The 23,846-nt window shown below is 41.6% G+C and overlaps 1 long non-coding RNA gene across 1 annotated transcript; it reads right to left on the bottom strand.

Moving 5' to 3' along the window:
* Nucleotides 1–639: 639 nt before the first annotated feature.
* On the bottom strand, nt 640–5,143 carry LOC116663876. Its single transcript, XR_004320238.1, has 3 exons — nt 5,070–5,143; nt 4,021–4,199; nt 640–1,837 (listed from the first exon to the last, which is right to left on the bottom strand). It is a non-coding gene; the product is annotated as an uncharacterized LOC116663876 (long non-coding RNA).
* Nucleotides 5,144–23,846: the final 18,703 nt, after the last annotated feature.

Genomic DNA, 23,846 nt, shown 5'->3' with positions numbered 1-23,846 from the left:
GAGCTTCATGAGCACTTTATTCCTTTTTATGACCAAATAATAGTCCATTGTATAGATACACCATTTAGACATTTTTAAAGGTAGAAAATGGGTCTGGTGGAATGAGACACTGGGCTGGAGATGAGGAAGCTGAAGTGTGACTTCACTTGGACTTCCGGTTTAAGAAGAACCTGTTTAGCAAGATGTTGAGAAGTAATTCCTCGTATTTGTGAAGGACAAACTCAGTGAAGGAGGAGGACTGAAGAGATTCTTGGCTAAGCTCAAAGGAGGACTCCTCTTAATGGTCAGGGCAGTTAAACAAGAAAACGCCATGGAGGAGAGTGTGGCATCGGAATCCCTGGCCTTCAGGATAAGAAGGGTCATCCCTTCATTCCCGATGAATATCTGTGGGCTGCTTGCCCCCCCGGAAGCACGGGACTAGGCCAGATGATATTTCAGAATCATTCTCATGCTGGCATTCCAGGGCCAGGAGAAGGAAGCCTCCAAGAATAGAGAAGTTAAGTCACAGAGGGTTTATGAAGATACAAAACTGACTATTGAGGTAACTGCTTAAGTGGCTTCAAATTATGTAAATTGGCTATAACATTAGAAAGGGTCAGGTGACATTTTGACAGAAAAAAAAACAAATTAATTAATGGAATAAAGCAGCAATTGATGGCCTTGATTATAATTTACAGCGCAAAGAAAAAGGTCAACTTATCTTCCAGATTTTATTTGGGTTAGAGATAATTATGTTTAGGTAAAAAGAAGTGAAACTCCTAATTGCAAGATAATGTCAGTGCTTCAAAGAGTATCTTTTACATCACCCTCCCCCTCCACCAAAAACAAGAGGAAAGGAAGTGCAGTTATTATTTCCTTAATTTCCAACTCCAGTTGAATATAAATTACCTGGAAGGAAAAGTTGTCTGAAGGTTAAAAATATTGTAAATTCTCAAATCATTAGACTTGGGTGCTTTAGGAAAAACACCCACCAGTGCTTTCAGACAAGTTTTAAGTCCTAATTCTTGCATGCTTAAATAAACATTACCCACACAGATGCGGTGTGTGAGGCTGGCTCGGCTCTCAGAGAGGAAAGATTACGTTTCTGTGTTTACCCAAGAGCTGGCTAAAACACATTCCATTTGGCCCCGACACACAGAAATTAGAGTTTTAGAAACTGGAAAGGGAACTTTATGTCTTTAAACACACAGACTGAACGTGGTTGTATATTTTAGAGATATCATAAGAAGTTTCTCTCCTCCACCTTTTACTGAGCCATCAAAGAGGCGATTGTGTGAACAAAATAACACAGTAACATGTCACATTCCATATCCATCGATTTATCAAAGCCAGGAAGAAGCCTTCACACTTTCTGGACAAGTGATCAGCACTGGAGCAACATAAAAATCTCAGAGATGGAGACTGTGCAAGGAAAACTCGCATCAAAAATAAGCACTCAAAAAGCATTTTTTGGCGCCTAACTTTACCTTGATTTACTAGGCTCTGAAAAATTAGTTCCAGGCCTCATTATGACTTTCAAGGGTTCTAGACACCTTTGTCTTCATAGGGCCATTCCAGAATTTTTGCAATATGTTGAAAATTATATTTTATGATTGTGTTAGTAAAGAGATGAATATAATCCAGTCTGGATTTGTTACTATATATTCATTATGATTATAGTCAGTTTTTTGCTTCTGATTTTAAAAGAAATGAAAATTAAACCATATTCATAGGCCCCCTTAGAAGTTTTGGGGGCCGTATGTCCGTGCCTGCTGTGCTTAATGGTTTCATCATCTCCAAGTCAGTCAGTCCACAAATATTTGGTCCACATGGTGCCAGCTGAGGTCTGGACTAGGTCCTGGAGGAAGAGGAAGAAGTGTAAGAAGTGACGGACAATGTGGTTGGATTGAGGGAACTCTCACATGTAGAGGGGTAAGAGGCTAAGACCCATACAAGGCAGTGAGAGGTATGGGGTGGGTGGGAAGGACTGGGGAGAAGGTGGGAAGTGAAGGGTGAGGAGGTAGCATGTTTTGGCAGGAGGTTATTGCTGCATCCAAATCACTGTCCTCACGGCCTGTGTGAGCTTGATGGTAAGAAGGAAACAGACTTGGGAGAAAGACAAAAAACAGGAAGCGTAGGGAGTCACTGAGGATGCCATGGTGTCAGACGGCATCCTACAACACAGTTCTTAAAGCTTTTATGTCACATTAGCATGATTTCCTTGTGTGTTGGCCCTCAATATTTCATCTAAAATGTTCTTATTTCCTCTTCCCACAAAATGACAGAGCCCGACTTAGAAGTATAATTAAAATGTGACTTCATTTGAGCTATGAGACCATGTTTCCATCGAGTTCTTAGCAGCCGTCTCATTTTTTTCCCCCAAACATTTGCATTTGTCAAAAATGAAAGTGTAATTTAAAAGAAGATTGGTTTAAATTTATGTTCTGGTCCCTTTCAATTGTAGCTGCCTGACCATAATGTCCTTGCCACCCATCACACTCTGGGCAGTTCCCTAGTAACAGATACAGGAGAAATGACCTATTTGAGTGGAAATTGGAATCAGCATTTCAATACTATTTTAAGTTTGGTTTCAAAACCATGTGCTCCTTCCTCTAAAACTGGCACCAATCACAGTGGTAGCATGTAGCACTTTGGAATAACCTTCCAGATATTTTTAGTGTTTTCTCTGTGAAAATACCAATGTTCTAAGAAAAATGAGTGGAAAACTCAGACGTAGGAGATGCTCAGAATTATGCCATAATATGAGAAATTATTTAGGGATTAATATCCTGGGTCCTGAGCTAGGAGATTCATGTATGATGGAGATGGTACCTGTCATCAGAAAGTTCAGAGTTCCTGGAGGAGAGACAAGCAAACCAGATGATGACAATGTGATATAATATGTATCACTGCAGAGGCCTGCGGAGAGTGCAAAGGAATGCAGAGAAGTTTGCCTCACAGCTGCAGGGAGCAAGAAGAAAGTGACTCAGGAAGGCTCACAAGAGAAGGTGGTATTTAGGCAAAGACTCCTAGTTGCCTAAATACCACTCAATATCCGTTCCCTTCCTTATTGACCCAATGCCTGTTTTTATTCAGTATGGCAATCCGCTCAGATGAGAGATTACATTTCTTAGTCTCCCTAGTGATCATGTGACTAAATTCTGACCAGTGAGATGTAAATGGACATTTTGATCAGTTTATCAGGAAGACTTCTTAAAAGGGAAAACAGACAGCTAAAAATTGTCCTTTTTGCTTTCCCTGCTTCTTTCTTCCCATCTGGAATGTAGATGTATTAGCTGGAGCTCCAGCAGCCACTTTGTACCATTAGGTAAACTTGAGAATAGGCTCCAAAGACTGATGGCAGAACAAAACAATATAAACAATCTGAGTCCCTAATGATCATGGTACCAACCATACAACTCTAGACTGCCAATCACTGGATTCCCTTTATATGAAAAAACATAAATCCATGTATCTAAGCTATCATAATTTAAAATTTTCTTTATCCCAGCCTATATTGTGCCCATTGAGCTAAGTTTTGAAGAACTAGTAGAAATCAGCAAAGTGGACAAGAGGTAGAAGTGAGAAAAACTATGGCAAAGCCGCTGGAGCATGAAGGTACATGGAGCACAGAGGGGCGTGTAGGTGGCTCTGCTTGGGTGAAGTTATGAGCAATAAGGTTAGAGAGTGGAGCAGCCACTCTATTTCCGACTAGTTACCACCACTCATGTGTCTAGTCTAGTCCTTCAGTCATAAAAGTGTAGCCACAGCAGAGGATCACTGTTTACTTAATGGCTCGGGAACATAGATGGGAGCTTTGGTCTCAGTGAGTCAGACTGAGCACCTGTGAAGTCACAGAGGGAAGGAGGACAGAGCCGATGCCAGTGAGGGTGTGTGTTCAGGACCTCTTGCTCTGGGAAGGTTGGTGGTGTCTGTTTTCTCTGTGAAGGAGAGAGCAAGCCTGGAAGAGAAAGGGTTTGGGGAGAGTTGGAGGGGGTTTGAAACAGTTGCTGCTCGTTATGCCTTCCTGTCCCTGCTTACCTGATTTTCCCTGATGAAAATAATTTCGTGGTGCCACTCCTGCGTCTTGCCACCTGATCCTGTTCCCTGCTATCAAATCTCCACTGCAGAGACTTCCCTGAATGCTGGAGTGGGCGTCACCTGTCATCACGTACAACATTGCTTTGTGTAGTGTCATAGTTGTAAGTAACCAATCCTATCTTCAAACACAAATAATACAAAATAAAAATAATGCAAAATAATAAAAGTAATACAAAATAAAAGTAAAAAGTAGAAAGAACTTTAGAATTAGCTGGACCTACAACCTTAGATATTCAACTTCTTTAAGAATTAGTTTCCCCAACTGCAGAATGAGGGAAAATCCACTATCTTGAAAAGCTGATATGAAGATACAGAGAATTCACATAAAGTGCCTAGCACAGCGCCTTGTGTATAACAGGCATTAAATAAGAGGTAACTTTCAGCATTAATTCCATAACACATACCATGTACTTAATAGTCACTTTTCGTTAAGGTAAATCCAGTGCCCCAGGGTCCCTGACCCAGGGAATCCATCAATTGGAAACTCCTTTCTGTAGTACTCCTGCCTCATCAAGGACCGTATCACCTCCTGATCATGGAAGGATCCCACTGTTTTCTGGTTTTGGACAAAAGGTCCTTAGGTCTGAGATGTAGAATGGATGCTCCATGACGGGTGGAGACTGAGCCTGTCCTTAACTTTAAGGCCCAGTAGAGAAAAGACATAGAAAGGGTGCTCAATGCGTATTTACTCTTTGAATGAATGAATGAATGAATGAATGAATGAATCTGAAACAGCAGGCCATCTCTTTGGGAAAAAGCAGCTCCCTTTCCCTTTATTTCCACTTGAGTTGCTGAAATGTCCCTGTCCCCTGAAAAATTAGTACTTGTGCATTCTTGAAGGCCCCTTAACTCCTCATTTATTTTTGTCCATTTAGTTTTGATGAGCCAGGTAATAAAAAAAGCAAAGGAAAAGTCTTTGGGAAAAACAGGACTCCTAAGACGTTTTGGAAAAGGGTCTTGAGCTGGCCAAGTGCCCCATCAGCTCCTACCTGTACTGAAGCAGGCACGAGTGACACAAAAGCGGGGTCTGTGTTCCTGCTCCACAAAGCACCTGATTCATGAGACAGCTTTGCAGGAATTTAATTAGTGAAGGAATGTGCAAAGCTTAAGCGCTTCAGATGTCATTAACCATCGGGGAGGGGAGAAGGAAGGGAGGAAAGCCTAACAGATGTTTGGTTCAGCCTCGTTCCTGCAAAACAGATCATTGCACACGTCGTTTTTCTATTTGGGTAGCTCTTGGGTAAATCTTGTTAATGATATTTCATTCTTTTGGGAGCCTGGTTTAACGTGTATCCAGTTTAAAGGAAATAGAAATGCACCTTCTACCTCGTGAGGAGAAATAAGCTGCTTTTTTTTAAAATCAGGATATTTCAGGGTTGCTTTTGCAACGTCATTATTTCAACAGCTTGACTGACTGTTGACCCATGAGCTGAATGAATGTGAATCTTTCATTTCAGAAAGTTAAGTTGTGGTCAATTGGTGAAGAAACTGCATGTTTTGGTTTTAACGGTTGAAAGTGTTTAACAGCACTTTGCTCCCTTTGAATCAGATCACCGTTTTGTGTACAGGAGAGTGTTCTGTGAAGCTGTTAGCTTACAAGGCCAACCATCCAGGAGGCTCCCAGTCTTGGGCTGGCATTGAGGGCCTCGGCTGGCCTTGGAGGCAAAGTCTTGCTAGACTGGACCTGGGCTGTACTCCAACTCATGGAAATGGACAGCATTTGCTGCTTTTCCACCAAAACTAAAATTGCCTCTTTACACATGGGAACAGGCGACTAGAGTCAACAGTGTCATAGAAATAAGAAATGCAAGGGTCCCGAGGCCATCTGATTTATCCTTCTACCAGCTCCTGTTTACAGCCTATTTGTCAGTGTCTACTCCAAGTTCTTTCTGTTGTTAACATCTTGGGACACTCAATTTTGGGTGCTAGAATTAGAAGAGGAAGGAAAAGATGCATATCAACTAAACTTGCTTGAAATCCTATGTGTAGGCTCCAGCTGACTCTTGAGAAATTCTAAAGAGCAAGTTTCCTAGAACCTTTTTTTTTTTTTTCTAGAAATGTTAGGGTAATGGTGTTCTGCAACTGATTGCTGCCAAGCCTAAATTACACTCTTTCAAAGCATAATACTAACCACTCACAAGATGAAAAAAGAAAATCAGCAAGGCAGACTTCTGGCCCTTACACTCCAAACCCTTAGAAATGAACACCTAATGATCTGCCACTATCTTCACGGCCATTTTATATTCTCTTCTAAATCCAACCAGTCCGGTATAGCAATGTATTGTCATGTAGTGTAATTGACCTCAAGAATAAAAAGGTTTTCTAATGTTTGCATGTGACACAAAAATGTTTTGTACAGTTAGCTATTGTTTCTTCCATAGCCCCTCTCCTTTTACCTTTTTTAAAAAATTGCATTGAGTATTTTTTAAATTTATTCACTCATTCAACCAACAACTATCTGTTGAGTGCTTGTTCTGCATCAGGCTTCAGAGATACAAGGAGAATAAGACACAGTCCCTGTGTTCACAGTGAGGTCTGCAAACAGCAGATCTCAGAGAAAGAGCTGGAGTGAGCTGAAGCTAGTTGCAGGGAAGTTAGAGAGAGTTGTCAGGATCAGGGTCGCCATGTACAGTTGTGTTGATTGCGTACTGATGGGGGTGCCCTGGGAAAGGGGCTTGTAGTGCTTTGTGCCATTTGTATCCCCAAATGGAGGAAAGGAGCTTTTCCTGAATCTCTCAAAGACATTGTACATGTTAGCAGTGAACCAGAGGGTATCCATACCTTTTACTAACCCTAGTTTTTGTTTCATATTTCTATACTAAAATTTTTAAATCTTCAAAGTTTTATGTTATACTCATTCAGTTCAATATCCAAAAAACAAAAGAATACAACTCTTGTAGAGTTTGTAGACAGATCTGTTGGATGATTAAGTTAGCACAAAAAAAAAGGACATTGTATTTGTTTCATCTTTTAATACCACATATGAAGGAAAGTGGGACACCTCTAACCCCCACCTTCAACAAGGCTCAGAAGAAGCCAATTGGTGAGTTACATGAACAATTGTCTGAATCTTTCAAAAAAGAAAACAAAGCCAAAGCCAGTTCAAAACACATTACATTTTAACTCAGTCAAGTCAGGTTTTAACCTTTAAAAAGAATATAGACTTTTAAGAATAAAACTTTTGGCACCCTATCTCTCAGTAAACATGATTTATGCCAGTGTTTCCTGAACAATTGAAGAAGAGGATTCAAGAGAAGGGTACCTTCCTGAAGAAAGTTTTAAATATCAACAAATCCGGGATTTTGCTTGCTTTGTTTGTTTCCAGTTAAAATATTTAGCACCTTTTTTTTTTTTTTTTTTTTTTTTGGTTTTTGTCTTTCCATGAATTCTTTTACTTTCTAGGAGATACTACAACTCCTCTAGCTTGCCAGTCACAGTATGTCTCAGAAGTGGAGCCCCGTGGTTAGCAAGGGATTAGTGTATCAAATGGTAAGTCCAGAGGGGCTCCCATGCCCTGCTAGGTTTGACTGTCATTTATGACTCTGTCTAAATGATTTCAGTTAATTGTTGAAATGTTATCTGGGATGCAAGTCATGTGTCTGTCTACAGGCTTGCATAGAAATGCTGAAGTGGGTGGGATCAGTTTCCCAGTCAACTGGGAAAATCCCACAAAGACAGGACATGAGACAGATTTCCATGGGTCTGGTCCACCGTGACCATGTGCCCCCTCTCCCACAGCAGTGCTGGACCACCGAGAAAATGGTGGGGTTAGAGTCTCACTGATTTTTCTTTTCTGTGACTCTTGCATCTTCCTAAGCTCTGTTAAATGCTTAATTCATTGCTCATTGATTTTCAGCATGACTTAGTGGAAAAACCAGAATTCAGAAATCCTTGAAGGAAATCATAGTCTCTCTTTCCTAACTACAGGGACTCTGTGATGGGATTATTGGAGCATCCTTTGGGGATTTCCATTCAACCTGTTATGTTGCACTATTGCCCCAGAGTAGAGGGTGCAGTTTCTTTTAACCCTATTATTTGCTCTAGTGGGAGCTTATCTTGTCTTCTTTTATCTTTTCTGAGTCTGACTCTAGAAATGTATGCTTTGAAGCTCTAACTACACTTCCGTGAAAGGAAACGGGGGCTTGTCTCATTCTACCTTGAGACTGTCACAGCCACCAAGCCACTAGCCAGTACCATCCTTTGATCTGGGAAAATGGCCCGCTCCCCGCCAAGCCTCAGAGGACCACACACTTGTGTAAACCTTCCTGCAAAAAGGCCTGCCTTAATGCAAGGGACCACCTAGGAAGAGGCAGCACCATGTGAATGGGGCACCACAAGGCCTCCCCCTTTCTCCCCATCTCCTAAGCCAGGGCATGCGATGGACCAGCTACCCTGAGCAGTTTTGTGATTCTTGTCCATAGGATTGTCCCAACCCATGGCCAGAAGGGTTTTGAGAGGACCACCTGGCCAGCAGGTCACAGCCACTGGACTGAAAGATATTTCTTTTACAAAATCATGAAAGATGGGGCCACCAGAATGGTGCTGACATGCTGATTTGGGGTGGCTCTCACTGATGTTGGACAAGGACACAATTAGTGCTCTGAGCGCTGAAGGGTCTGCCACCCAGGCTTGGGCTGCCCTGGGGGCTCCTGTTGGCTTTCACCCTTCTGTGTTCTGAACATGGTACCACCTCGTCTAGAGCACCCATGCTGGGGAGAGGTGGCAATGGTGCCCTTTACTCTGTGTGCCCCACTCTGCTGTGGACACCCAGGGCAGTCACCCTACCAGCTCCGCAGGCTTCATGCCACAGTTGGACAGGCCCCCAAGGGTAACTGCACCTGTGTGCCCAGAACTTTTAAGACTATTGCTCCAGAGTCCTGACAGGCCCTTCTGAGTCAAGCCCTCTGTTGCCTTCAGTGGATATGATGACATCTTGATCTTCAGGACCAGTCCTAACCAGGGGCCAGCATTTCCAGAAAGAATAGGACTGCTCTCCTCCCACAGCCCAGAGCCTTCTTGTCTCTCTCCCTCCCTGGGGATGGCGTACAGGGCTGCGTGCTAGATCGCAGTCTAGCAGTGCAGTGATTGCTGCCTGCGAGCAATATCATACTCTGCTTATGCCATAAAATTCCAAAAGGAAAACTTGATATGACCAGACAATGAACAATTGTTCGCACTTTTCTGCCTATCCTGAGTAAGACTTGCATGTCTGGTCATCATCAGTGAAGCACAGAAACAACCTTTGAGAGAGCCACTGAGGCGCGCGTCCACGGGCTGCGGGCTGCAGCGCCATGCGTGCCTCTGCGACCAGCATTGAGCAGCTGGTGTCGGGGAACTACAGGGGCCCCAAGTCTATGTCATTTCAATACAAACCAGCTCAGAAGAGCCATGTCATCATGAGTGATAACAGCATTGCTATCCCTTCCTTGTGGGGACAGAGATAAACATTAGCCAGGATCTGCCTATTTGATAATAAAGAACATAATGAGTTGGTTCCTGGACTTGAACAAGAAAAGATGGTATCTGGACACTACAAAGAATCTTCATGTGCACTGACAGGACTGTAAAGAAGTATATAAAGAGCCTCTTCACCATCCATTATTCAAAATGCTCATCACTAAATTACTATACCTCACCTGGGCCCATGCGCTTTGCTATACTTTTGTAATCAAAATATAGACAAGGATCCCACAGAGTATTTCCTTTGGCCCCACACAGCCTTGGGGCAGCCCTGCCTCTGGCTTACGCAGCTAGGGGCACATTCTTGCTCTCGGCCCCCAGTGTTGCTTGGTGTGCTGATTCTCAGGACTCCCCGTAGGGACCCCAAAGATGGGCAGCAGGTTCCCCACTCACCTTTAATCTGTTCTCCTAGAATGGCTGGCTACCATCCTCACAGAATTGATGCTCACAATCCATTATATGGATTTGATTTGGGCTTTGAGGATTCTAAAATTATTTAAAAGATGTCTGTTCAGTTGTGTGTGTGTGTGTGTGTGTGTTCCAGGAAATGGATCAGTAGAGAACATACAAAGATGACCAAGACTGGGTTCACATTCTCTAGGACTCAGTGTAGTGGAAGACAGGTCAGTAAGCAGAGAGATGCAACCAGCCAATAGGAGCTATCGATAGATGGAGGCAGAGGACAGACAGCGCAGAGAGGACTGGGGTTCTGCACAGAGCGACACCAGAGGAGGCTTCATGGAGGTCTCTTTAAACAAATCTGTTTGAACTAAGTTTGAAAGATGACCAGGTGGGAGTGGTGTTTATCCTGCCAGAAGATGGGAGTGGAGGAAGGGAAGGGGTCCGTCAAGCCATCAGGTGTATGTAAGCAGCTGGACTGGGCATAGGACACAGCAATCATCAGGGGAGCTGTAAACAGGTCCTGCAAACCTGGGGTGCAGGGAGGGGCTCAGTAAGATGAAGCTGGAGCCATGGGAAGGATCAAGTTTAAGGGGGCTTATTACGCCATGCTGAGGAATCTGGATTTTGGACCATGGACGGCGGAGAAGCACTGATGGTACTAATTTACAGAGGTACATAATCTAGTTTTGCTTTAGAAATCTATCCAGAAGTGGTATAGATTGTAATTTAAGGAGATATTGAGGGCAGGGGAAAGTTGGAAGCATGTTGTTGTCATGGTACGCAGTTCAGAGGGGACTGAGAGTCTAAGGCTGCAGCCCCAGGGGGACTAAAGGCCAGGTTCGTGACTGGGAACTAACTCTGCGGTGATGTGGGTAACTCGTGTGATGGTGAGTGTTAGGATGGCATGTCTGGCAGAAAGGTTTTGGCTGTAAGATAACCCAACTAAGTGGGGTATTTTTTCCCCAACAAGGACTCTAGATTTCGAGGGCTGCTGGCATTGGTTGAGAATCACAGCACTTTCAAGACTAGGGTTTCTGCTCTGGGCATCATGGATGCATTCGAGCAAGAAGAAAGGGGAAGAGGCAGCAGAGGGAGTGTCTGTCCTGGTTTCTCAACACCCAGCTGACCCACCTTTCACCAAGAGAAGGGAGAAGCAAGAAGCAGGATCTGCATTGTGGGGGATACAGGAGGGGACAAAGCAGACCACTGCTTTGTATGACTCGTGCCCAAGTCAAATTCAACTTGCCCCAGGTTTTGTTGATGTCCTGTTGACACTTTGCTCCACTTTCCTTCCCCTAGAAGTCGAAGCAGGAAGAACGAGGGCCGTGTATGTATGAGATGATTTTTTAAAATTTATTGAGGTGAGGCTTGTTTATGACGTTTGTATGTTTCACGTGTATGCCAGTATATTTCAGCCTCTGTGTGCTCACCACCAAAAGTCTCGTTTTCTCCTCACCATCCAGTTGAAACCCTTTACCTATTTCACCCTCCCCACCCCTTCCCACTACTCCATTCTATGTATCTATGTGTTTATTTTTGTTTGGTTTGTTCATTTATTTCTTTGTTGTTGTCATTCATTTGTTTTTTTCATTCCACAAATCATGAGTCAAATCATACAGTACTTGTCTTTGTCTGACTTATTTCACTTAATCTAATACCCTCAAGACCCAACCATTTTGTTTCAACTGGCAAGATTTCATCTTTTTTATGGTTGAGTAGTATTCCGTTGAGTGTGTGTGTGTGTGTGTGTGCGCGCGCGCGCGCATGTGTGTATGTATCACATCTTTTTTATCCATTCATCTGTTGGTGGGCTTCTAGGTTGTTTCCATATCTTGGCTATTGTGAGTATTGCCATGATGAACATAGGGGTACATCTATCTTTTTGAATTAGTGCTTTCATATTCTTCAGATAAGTACCCAGCAGTGGAATAGCTGGATCATCCACATGGTGTCCTATTCTTAATTTTTTGAGGAACCTCCATACTTTCCATATACAGCTGTACCAATTTATATTCTCACCAACAGTGCACAAGGGTTCAAGGGGATGTTTTTAAGGGGCCTCATTTGCCTCATTTCCAGTTTAAGCAACTTAAGATATGAGCTGGGAGGCTGAGCCACCGTCTTCAGTGAGCCTCCACTGGGAGGACAAAATGACTGAATAATAAAAATAGCCACTATTTATGGAGCAGTTTTCGTTGGCCATGTGTCGGGCCCCACACTAAGTGATTTATATACTTCTCAGCTCATCACAAATTTAAGGTAGATATGATCACACCATTTTAAATAAGGAAATTGAGGCTCAAGGTGTTTCTTTTGCCCAAGACCACACAGCTGGCAAGTGGCAAGCCAAGAACCAAGGCAGGCCACCTGGGTGAGTGCCCATGTGTGGTCAGCTTCTTCGCCCTGCCAGGTACAACCCTGACCCAGGAGAACCAGGGCTCGAATTTTATCATGAGCTGAGGCGCCAATATTCTGGAAAGTGCTGCTAACCAGGCATCCTCTGAGCTTCCACAGCTGAGTGCAGCTGGCCCTCTGCATTGCTTAAGGGCAGAATGTTTTCCTCTCTTCCTTTACCTGAATCATCTGAATGATTACTCTCCAACTGCATCCTGACCACCGGCTCCTTTTCACTTCCCGTGGGCAAACGCGACATGGGCTGAGTGCTGTCAAGCCCCTGGGGGAAGGAAGTCTTGAACAAGGCTCTCCCTCGAGTCCCATATCCCCTGTCACCTACCTGACAAATATCTCTTCAGTCTGTTTTTTTCTGTTTAAGTCATAGCATTAACATTTACTCCTGACAGTACCTCTGTAACATTTTTATATGCTTAAAACCAGTATAAATGTTGTCTATAATAATGATAGGAAGTCTGGAATAATAAGCATCTTTTTTTCTTTAGAAAGAATTGTAAAAAGGGAGAGAAGAGATTTTTGCTTTTATTTGGGTGGGTCCTTTGACACAGTGCTTAGTGGGATTAAAGACAGCAAAGGTGGGGCACAGAGGCTTTGCAGGATGAGACACTGGAGCTAGGCAAGGTCTCTGCCCCAGCAAAGCTGGAGAGCTGCTTCCTGACTTCTGACTGGGCCACAGGAATCGTCTCGGGCACTCATGCATTGCTCAGATCATCTACTGAATAATTGCCTGGAAAAACTAACAGCTGAATGCTTTTTCAAAGGAAATTATGGAATCTGTTCTGGCTCTTCTTATATAAAGGATATTCGCTTATCTCCAGAATTGTTTCATTGGCTCTTCTAGAAGTGGGCATATGATTTAGTGACCTCATAAATTCCTCTGCAGCCCCTGGATTCCATAATTCTGTTTCCTCTGTAGCAGGTGAAAAGCAACTCTAGCAAACCTCTTTGCCTTCTTTTCACTTTTCTACACTGTCATCCTTCTCGCTTTAGAGTGTATTGGTTCCCATGGAAACGGCAATGTCCTTGCTGTGGACAGAACTTAATCACAGCCGAAAGGGTGAAATAAAGTACATTTTTATCTTGGATTGAAATTTGTATCATGATTCATGAAATGGAAGAGAGAAAGGAGTAGAAAAAAGCAGGAGGATAAGAAGGATGGGGGTGGGGGAGGAAGAAGGGAATGGGCGGGAACTGAAAGTGATTCCCTGTGCATCTGCCTGAAGAAGGCTGTTGGAGGGGAGGCTGGCGGCTGAAATGCACTGTAGCCCTCACTGCACACCTGGCTGGGTCTGCCCTGGCTCTCACTAAGTATCTGTAGAATCAGAGCTGTGGGCTGGCCCTGCAGGCTGCTGGCCTGATGTGACTGGAGAGGCACTTGCCCCGGGGTATCTCCCCCTTCACGGGTCACTATGAGAGATCAAGGCCCTTAGGAACATTTTTTCAGTCGTGACACAGTTCCCACCAAAGGAGGGAACACTTTAAGCCACGATCAACTCATATTTTTAGAGGATATTTTGCTAGATCCCTTTCAAGTTCTAGCAATTTAGCGGAAGGCCAGGTGCTCTGGCACTTAGAAAACACTTAATAAATTTTCAAGTCTTCCAGAGAGACTCTCACCTCCTCTTCCAGGTCCCCTGTCAGGTCCCTGACCTTATCAGCTGCTTCCTGCTATCAGAGTACCTACTCTGCCTGGGAGCTGACTCAGGTGTGTAGAATTTGAAACTTATAAGATTTTGTTCTCTCTAAGAACAAGGAAGAGGAGGAGGGTATAGCTCAGTGACAGAGTGTGTACTTGGCAAGTACAAGGTCCTGGGTTCAATCCCCAGTGCCTCCAACAAAATGAATAAATAAACCTAATTACCTCCCCCCCCCCAAAAGAAATTTAAAAAGGGATTAAATTTTTAAAAAAGACAAAGGATGCAAAATTACAAATATAAAGTCAGGTACAAGGTCTTGAAAAGGGTCCATGAAAATGAGGGGCTTAAACTTCATTAGCTTCATGGTAATGCACCTCTGCATCTACTATCTAATTTAACCTTTAAAACAACACAATGAAGTATAAAATTATCTCTTTCAACAGATGAGAAAACAGGCTCTATGAGAGTCATCAAAATTTACTTAAAATTTACAAAACAGTTACTAAACCCACGGGTCCAATTGTGAGTCTTTGGGAGCAATGATTAGGAATGGATCATCAGGGGATGTCTCCCTAACTGGTTTTTTAGAAGCATCAGTTGTAACATGCAGAACCAATCCCACTTTTCCAAAATGTGACTTTCATTTCCCCTCCAAATCCAAGCCAGCTGATGGAACTGGATTTCAGCTGTGGTTGGAGTGCTGGAGATGATATCGGGTATCCCACTTGCAAATAATTGCTTGGCTTCCTGCAACGCATTGTGTGTAGCTGCCACAGCACAGAGATGCAAAGCGAGACTGGCAGTTGGATGGCTGGTTAATATCCACTGGCAATGTGTGGTCGGTGTTCCAGGACTGGAAATCTGAACCAGCCTGCAAAGCAAACTGGGCAGGGCAGTTTCTGGAGTCCTCCTGGGGGTACTGAGTAATATCGATCCTCTCACACTGACAATGGAACCAGCCTTCATTTTCCTTCCTTTATTAGTATCGGCAATGTTATCCAGTCTTCCATTTAAATCTAATCAATTTAAATAGATACGTGCACATGCAAAGTTCCCAAGTGTAGCTTCTCTGATGTTGTCTTCAAAATGGCAGAAGCTTAAATAAGTCAGAAAAACTGAATACTCTTTCACTTCATCGTCCCCAGAAAATCATCATGAGCACATCAGAAAATGGCCAGTTGACAGTTTGCCAGCTGCCATTCATAGTGAGCATAGCAGGGATCCAAACAGGACAAAGTCCGGGAGGCAGGGCAGGAAGAGGAGGCGCCTCCCCCGAGGAGGGAGCCGGGGTACAAGGGAGAATTGGGACCCTTCCCATAATCCAGATTCACATATATGGGATGTGTTTGCATCTGAGGCACAAAACCTCCAATCCAAATCTTTCCTAAGGGCTTTTGTAGATGAAGCTCTGTTCTCAGCCCCACAGTGATAGCACAAGTTTATTCAGAGACTGCTAAGTATTTTCTATCTTTATGATCAACTTAATCTATCAACTAATTTATCCTAACACCACCATGAGAAAGGAACAATGGTAAGTTACCCTTTTTACAGATGAGAAAACTGAGGTTCCATGAGATTAAGTAATTCTCAATGTTACTAAGCTAGTGAGTGGTGGAGTCAAGATTCAAATCTAGTTCTATTTGACTCCAGAATCATGCTCCAAATCTCGAAGACCTCTGTGGAGTGCTTACCAAATGCCAATCTCCAGGCTAGCAATTTACAGAGTCTCTTATTTGATCTCCATGCTGATCTCTAAAGTATTTTATTCCTGTCTTCAATGACTCTATAATTGAGTCTAGGGAAGGGAATGAGGTAAATGAGACTGTATTTTTGAAACTCTAACACGTATCAGAGTAACATAAGTGCAAAAGAGAGTTCACCAAGTTAATGGTTCTGGGATGAATTTTTTTAAGTGTAGTTTGGATTTTCAACCCACTAGATTGGAGAAATAAGAAATTCCTCATGGAAGGACACATGTGAACAAAGACAAGGGCATGTTTGAAAAATGGTGTATCTAGTGCTTGCGGTTGGATGGAAGCCTAGGCTGTGTGTAAGGAATATTTGGCTGGGGCGCTGGACTGGCATTTACTACCAGGTTGAAAAATTCTCAATTAATCTGGCAGACAAGGGGAGAAAGATGATCAGGTCCGAGTTAAACTTTAAAAAAGAAAAGGCCACAGCATTTGTAGACCAGTCCAATGCAATAGATTGAACAAGAGGTAGCAAAGATCTGAATTTGGATGGGAATAGGGAGGTCGAAAGGGAAGATCATGCAAGAAACACATCTGAGGGAGGGGAGCGTATAGCTCAATGTAGAGCTTATGTTTAGCATGCATGAGGTCCTGGGTTCAATTCCCAGTACCTCCATTAAAAATAAATAAACCTAATTACCTACATCCCTGCCAAAAATTATGAAATAATGCAATAATAAATGAATGAAATATTTTTTAAAAAGCACATCTGAAACAGATCTTGTGTTCCCACCAATGAGGAAATGACTTAACATCAAACTCTATTCCCTCTGCCCAGGGTCTTTAATTGGACTAGGATCCCCACAGGGAGCCCCAAAGTGTCTCTAGGGTAGAAGGTTTCTTCCAAAGATGTTGACTCCCCAAAGAGCCTGACGACGCCTGCACAATACCGCAGGCGTGGCCCATCTGCACTATTGACTGTACACTGTTTTTCCCACATCTGTGAGCGTGAATCTCAAGGGGCAGGGAAGAGAATGAGAAGGCAAAGAGCTTGAGAAATGGTTTGCGTGTCTGGCAGGAACACTGGCTGTCGTAGGACACAAAATCTATATTCTGTAAGCATAATTGTTCTAAGCTTTCTATATTTCCTTTGTTGTTTTCTCTTTCATTATCCCTTTGTGTTTTCTGTGGTGGCGCTTTTTCAAATGAAGTTCATTCTGAAAATTACTGCCTGTCTCAGCTGTGCTGAAAGGAAATAAGAAAAAGGGACTCTTTTCCACTTGGATCTGAATGTTAAAGGTGCAGAAGCATGAAGGCTCAGGGCGGGCTGGGAGCGGGTGGAAACCTAGTGACAGGTAGGATGATCTTGAGCCCAGAGTCTCCTTGCAGCCCCTTCTCCTGGCATGTTTCCCAGAGGGGGTCCCCTTACTTCTGGATACACCACTGAATTTTGATGACTTCTTTATAGAAGGACCAAGATGAAGGTGACCCAGAAGGAGAAGAAGAGCTGTATTGTGACTCCTATGTCTCCCAGAGCTCCCTGGTCCATCATCCCAAAGCTTGGGTGATCAATCTAAAATGCAAACATTTTCTGTCACCCCAGAATAAAATCTCTCCATGCTGACCGACTTGATCCAGCTCCCATTTACCTTCTGGGCCCATTTGCCCTATGTTTTAATCTTCTAGCAATGCTGAACTGCTTATGTTCTATCCTTCCTCCTCCTGGACCTCCAATACACAGGCACACACGTACACATGTGTGTGCACAGGCGTGCTCTGGCGCTTGTAGACTGGAGTCCCCCTCCCCTCCTAGAATGACAAAAATCTTTCTCATCTTTTGAGGTTCAGAAGACTCCCCTGACTTAATTCTAGCTGACTCAAATGCTCAACTTGTGGGCGCCTGTAATATCTGTAACACATCACTGCCATTCTACTTACCAACTTACTGTATCATCATAATTTGTTTATAAATTGGTTTTCGGAATCAGACCATGGCCATGGGCTTCTTGAATACAAAACTGTTTTCTTCATGTTGGTATCACTGTGTCCAGTCACTTGAAGATGCTCAACGAATGTTTAAAGAATGAAACATGAAAATTGTCTGATGTGACCCTGTGATGACGTGGTCCCAACTTCTCCTTAACGTAAAGACCTGTTAAAACATCTGCAAAAAGAGAAAGAGCATTCAGGGAGAGGGACTTTATACTCATTCCTAAACAAATAAAGATGAAAATCAAATTGATTGGTTAAGTGCAGGCTTCATTTAGAGTCTCCGGGTTTGGAGCTCTGAGCCCATTGGTATATTCTGTTTATTTACACAGGGCAAAATCCTGCTTCCTGTTTTGAGAGAAAATGTTTCTCACAAAGCTTTATTAAAATGTTCAAACAGTCTCACAGACATCAAAACACTCTCACAACACAACTCTTTAGTGTAAACAATCAGAAATGCAAGGATTAAGAAAGAGCAGCCATGCTTGGCAAAGTAAGCTCTGAGCTTTATTGAACCTCTTTTTAGATGGATGCTCAAGACTGTCAGTCAACCAGACACACATCTGGGGCCCACCGTGCTGACGGTGAGGAACCAGAGAAAGGGATGAGCTGAAGCCACGTATTTTCTTCTCCTTTACAATAAGATTAAAAAAAAAAAAAAAAGCTTCAGTACATCCATTCGCACACCAGCTGGGCGGGGGACCCATCTTATTTTTCAAACAGGGCTCCAAGGCCAGAGCCCCTGGTCCCCAGTATGTCATTCCCTTTGACATGGGAAAAGGAGAGCAGTCATTTTGTTTGTTGTTGTTTTACTTTTAAATAAACGGTAGTCTGGGAGCCTGAAATCGGGCACAGCGGGGAGAAAAAAACTACACATGCTCTCTCAGAAATGCAGCGGCACACGCATACCAAGGGCACCGGCTGTCACTGCTTTTCTGGACGCGAACGACTGGGAAACAAACAACTGGGAAATTAGATGCCGGCTTTCTTGCAATTCTCCCACTTCTGAGGGTCTACGCTGCTCTTGCTTATGTGCACAATAGAGTCACTAACAAAGAAATTTTTGAAAGCACAGCACATATGCTCATATGTACGTTCTGAAAACCACATGGGATTTTTCTACATTTTAGCGTACACTCAGAAGCCGAAGTTGTCGTTAAGTAAAGGGAAAAGGCTGCTTTTAAGCATGAATCATTTTTCACAGAATTCATTAAAATAAAATAAACTCCTGCACTAGTCAGTGGAAGGCAGCAGGGGAGGGGAGGGAAGGGAAGGAAATTCTAACTCTTCCTTCTGTGCTGAAGATAAGGAAAGATGCTGCCATTCTGGTCATTGGAAAGAGGTGGGAGACAACACATCCATTCTAACGATAAATAAAAAGAAACATGACGGTCTCACTGGAGACAGACCAGCCCAGAGACTCAAAATGAATTGACAGCAGAAGCATGAAGAAAATTTAGGTTTTCTGATTCCAAGACCAGTGCTTTGTCCCCTAGGTTTAGGGATGCTTCCAGAAAATGTTGCCAAAATTGAAGTTGCAATAATTAAACGTATACGTTTTAAGGGAGGCTCTCTTTTCAGACATCTGAAATGTATCACCATATCAGTCTCTAATCATAACTTGTCTTTTTCCTCCAAGCTTGACAATACATTTGAAATAGTTTGTGCATCCTTTTTTAAATTCTGAAACATTTTTGACCCATCAAAAAACAGTCATATCTGTGTACCCACCATCTAGCTTAAGGAATAAGATATTCAAAATACAGCTGAAGTCCCCATGTTACCTCTGTCCTCCCACACCGCTGACCACTCTCCAGAATCTGATGTTGATCATTTGTGTATTTAACAGATGCAGGCACTCTGACAGGCACTATTCTAAGTACTTCACAAATATTGACTCGTTAATCTTCGTAACCCCTCTAGGAGTTGGCTACTACAGTTAGTCTCATTTAACAAGTGACAAAACTGTTGATACAGAGAACTTAAGCAACTGGCCCAGAGTCATGCAGCAATGAAATTATAGAGCGAGGATAGGATACAAATCCTATCTGGATCCAGAGTCTGTGCTGTCAGCTACTCTGCTCGGCTGCCTCACGCTTGCTACCTACCCATCCCTCAACAACATGAACTACTGTCTCAGCACCATCACACCGCCATCATTATACAGTATGCATTCTTTTGCAATTTGCTTTTTCTTCTCGATATTATATTTATAAGATTCAACCACATTGCTGCAGGTAGTTCCAGCTCATTCACTTTCATTGCCAGTTATTACATCACGGTGTGAACCTACAGAATTATTCATTTTAATATCAACGAAAAACACTCAGGGGTCTCCAGGATGTTTTTCTATTACAAACATTGCTGTTAAGAACATTCTTGTGCATAGTTCCTGTGCACTCATGCATTTTTTTCTCGAGGGTATGTGCCTAAGAGTAGAAGTTCTGGATCAAAGGGTATACTTAACTTCAGGTATACCCCATGTTAGCAGATTATCCTCCAAGGGGTTGAACTAATTCATATGCCTCCAGCAGGTGAGTTTCCATTTCCTCATTATTGCTGAAACCAGCTATTGTTTTAAAATTCTTGCCATCTTGTTTTAATTTGCATCTCCTTGATTACCAGCTACATACAAAAACCTTTTAAGTAGGCTCTTCTGAGCACCGCTAGTGTGGATTTTTTTTTACCACTTTTCTCTTGAGTTGTCTTTTTCTTAAGAATCTATGGGAGTTCTTTGCATATGCTGCCTCATAACCCAAGTCCACTATATATTGTTAGAAATATTTTTCCTAGTGTGTTCTTTTAATGAATATATGGACATGAGTGCTAAAGAGACTACTCAAAACAGAAAAATACCCAGATGTAGAATTTCTAGGTCATATGGTAGATTGATGCTTAACTTTGTGAGAAACTTTAATACAGATTTCCAAATTGGTTGTAATATTTTAAACTCCTGCTAGAAATATATAAGAATTCTAGTTATTCTGTATTCTTATCAACATTACGTGTGGTCTTTTTTTTTTTAATATCAGTTATTCTAGTGAGTTTGTAGTGATATCACTGTAGTTTTAATTTGAATTTCCCTGATGATTTATGATGTTGAGCAGTTTTCATTTGCTTCTTGGCCACTGAGTTATCTTTCCTGTGAAGTGCCTATTCAAATCTTTTGCCCATGTTTAAAAAATAGATTGTGTTTTTATATTGAGTTGTGGGAGTTGTAATTATCTATATATTCTAGATTCAAGTCCTTTGTAAGATATATTTATTGCAATTATTTTATCTTAGTATGTAGCTTTCTTATTCATTTTTTAACAAAGTCTTTTGAAATAAAGAATGCTTCAGTTACTCCATTTTATCCATTTTTTTTTTTACTGTCAGTGATTTCTAGAGGTTCCAAGAAATCTTGGCTTATTTCTAAGGTGTACATATATTCTCCTATGTCTTCTAGAAGCTTTACATTTTTAGCTTTTATGTCTAAGTTAATTAATCCATTTCAAATTAATTTTTGTATATGGTATGAAGTATAAGTCAAAATTTTTTTCTTTCATGTATCCAGTTATTCCTGCATCACTCGTTGAAAATGTATTTCTTTTCTAAAGGTGAAAAGGTGCTTTGGCACCTTGGCCAAAAGTTAACAAGCTACATAAGCATCAGTCTATTTCTGGTCTCTCCACTGATTCCATTAATCTGCTTGTCCACCTTTTCAGCAATATCACACCATCTCAGTAACTCCACTTACGTCAAGTCTTGAAATCAGATAGTTTGTCTTCCCCATTTGTTCTTCTTTTTCAAGATTGCTTTGGCTATTCTAGGTCTTCTGCATTTCCGCATGCATTTTGCAGCCTGTTTGTAATTTCTACAAAAACCGTGCTGAGATGTTGATTGGTATTGCATTGAATCTACAGATCAGTTTGAATAGAATGCATCAAATCTACAGATTAATTTGGTGAACACAGACCTCGTAACAATGCTGAGTTTTCCAGTGCATGGACATGGTGTACTTCTCCATTTATTTGAGTCTTCTTTTATTTATCTCAGTAATGGGTTGTAGTTTTCATTGTAGAGGTCTTACATATATTTCATAAAATTTGTCCCTACACATTTTGGATTTTTAATAATATAAATATAAATAATATTATAAATAGTATTTAATTTTTTAAATTTTCAGTTGTTTGTTGCTAATATATAGAAATACAATTGTTCTTATATAATGACCATGTGTCTTGCATATGGTAAGCAGCTGGCCCCCAATGGTCCCCTCTTCCAATATTGATATCCTGTGTAATCCCCTGGCCTTGTCTGTGGGCTGGACCTAGTGTCTTTCTTCTAAAAAGTAGAATATAGCAAGAAAGATGGGATACCACTTCCAAAGTTAGGTTACAACAAGACCGACTTCTGTCTGGCTAGCACAAGCTTGCTTTATCTTGCTTGCTCTCATGTAAGTCTGTGGGGATATTTCCAATAGAATAGATCATATGATAAGGAACTGAGGGTCTCTAAACACTGCCAACAAAGAATTGAAGCTCTCACGGTCCCTGAGGAACTGAATCAAGCAAACAACCACATGAGTGAGATTGTAATTAATGACGCAATTTATAATGCTGAAATAAATACAGAGGTGCATATGTCTCATATATCTTTTTGAAATAGTGTTTTTGTTTTCTTTGGATAAATGTCCAGAAGTGGAATTGCTGGATCATATGGTAGTTCTATTTTTAAATTTTTGAGGCATCTCCATATACTTTCCATAGTGGTTGCACCAATTTACATTCCCACCAACAGGGCACGAGGGTTCCCTTTTCTCCACACCCTCATCAATGCTTCTTATTTGTTGTCTTCTTGATGACAGCCATTCTGACAGATGTGAGGTGACATCTCATTGTGGTCTTGATTTGCATTTCCCTGCTGATTAATGATGTTGAACATTTTTCATGTGCCTGTTGGCCATCTGTCTATCTTCTTTGGAAAAATGTCTATTCAGTTCTGCCCATTTTTAAATTGAGTTGTTAGTTCTTTTTTTGATGTTGAGTTGTATGAATTATTTGTGTATTTTGGATATTAACCCCTTGTCAGATATATTATTTGCAAATATCTTCTCTCGTTCAGTAGGTGGATTTTTCATTTCCTTGATAGTTTCCTTTGCTGTGCAAAAGCTGTTTGTTTTGATGTAGCCCTATTTTTGTTTTTGTTTCCCTTAACTGAAGAGACATATCCCCCCCTCCAAATACTGCTAAGAGTGATGACAGAAAGTGTATGGCTTATGTTTTCTTCTAAAAGTTTTATGGTTTCAGATTTTACATTTAAGTCTTTAATCCATTTTGAGTCTATTTTGTATGTGGTGTGAGAAGGTAGTCCAGTCTGATTCTTTTACATGTAACTGTAACTGTCCAGTTTTCCCCACACAATGTCTAAAAGAGGCATTCTTTCCCCATTGTATAGTCTTGCCTCTTTTGTTGGAGATCAATTGCTTGTATAAGTATGAGTTTATTTCTGGGCTCTCTATTTTGTTCCATTGATCTCTGAGTCTGTTATTGTGCCACTGTCATACTATTTTGATGACTATAGCTTTGCAGTGTATTTTGAAATTAAGGAGTGTGATGCCCCTGCTATTTCTTCTTCCTTAAGATTTTTGTGCCTTTTTAGGATCTTTTGTGTTTCCATACAAATTTTAGAATTATTTGTTCTAGTTCCATGAAAAATGCCATTGATGTTTTTATAGGGATTGCACTGAATCTGTCGATTGCCTTCGTTAATATGGTCATTTTAATAATATTATTTTTCCAATCCATGACAGCAGTATGTCTTTCCATCTGTTTGTGTCATCTTCAATTTCTTTCATCAGTGTCTTATAATTTTCCAAGTTCAGATCTTTTATCTCCTTAGCTAGAATACCTTGTTCCATCCCCTCACAGTCTGTGTGTGTCTTTAGATCTGAAGTGAGTCTCTCTAGGCAGCACATACATGAGTCTCGCTTTTGTGTCCATTCAGCCACTCTATGTCTTGATTGGAGGATTTAGTCCATTTACATTGAAAACGATTATTGATAAGTATGTACTTATTGCCATTTTGTTAATTGTTTGGGGATTGTTTTTGTAGTTCTTTTTTGTAGTTACTTTCTTCTTCTCTTGCTCTCTTTCCTTGTGATTTGATGACTAGTGTTATGTTTGGATTTCTT

This window comes from Camelus ferus, chromosome 5 (assembly GCF_009834535.1).
Source record: "Camelus ferus isolate YT-003-E chromosome 5, BCGSAC_Cfer_1.0, whole genome shotgun sequence".
Classification (NCBI taxonomy): domain Eukaryota; kingdom Metazoa; phylum Chordata; class Mammalia; order Artiodactyla; family Camelidae; genus Camelus; species Camelus ferus.
This window is presented reverse-complemented; position numbering and strand designations above follow the sequence as displayed.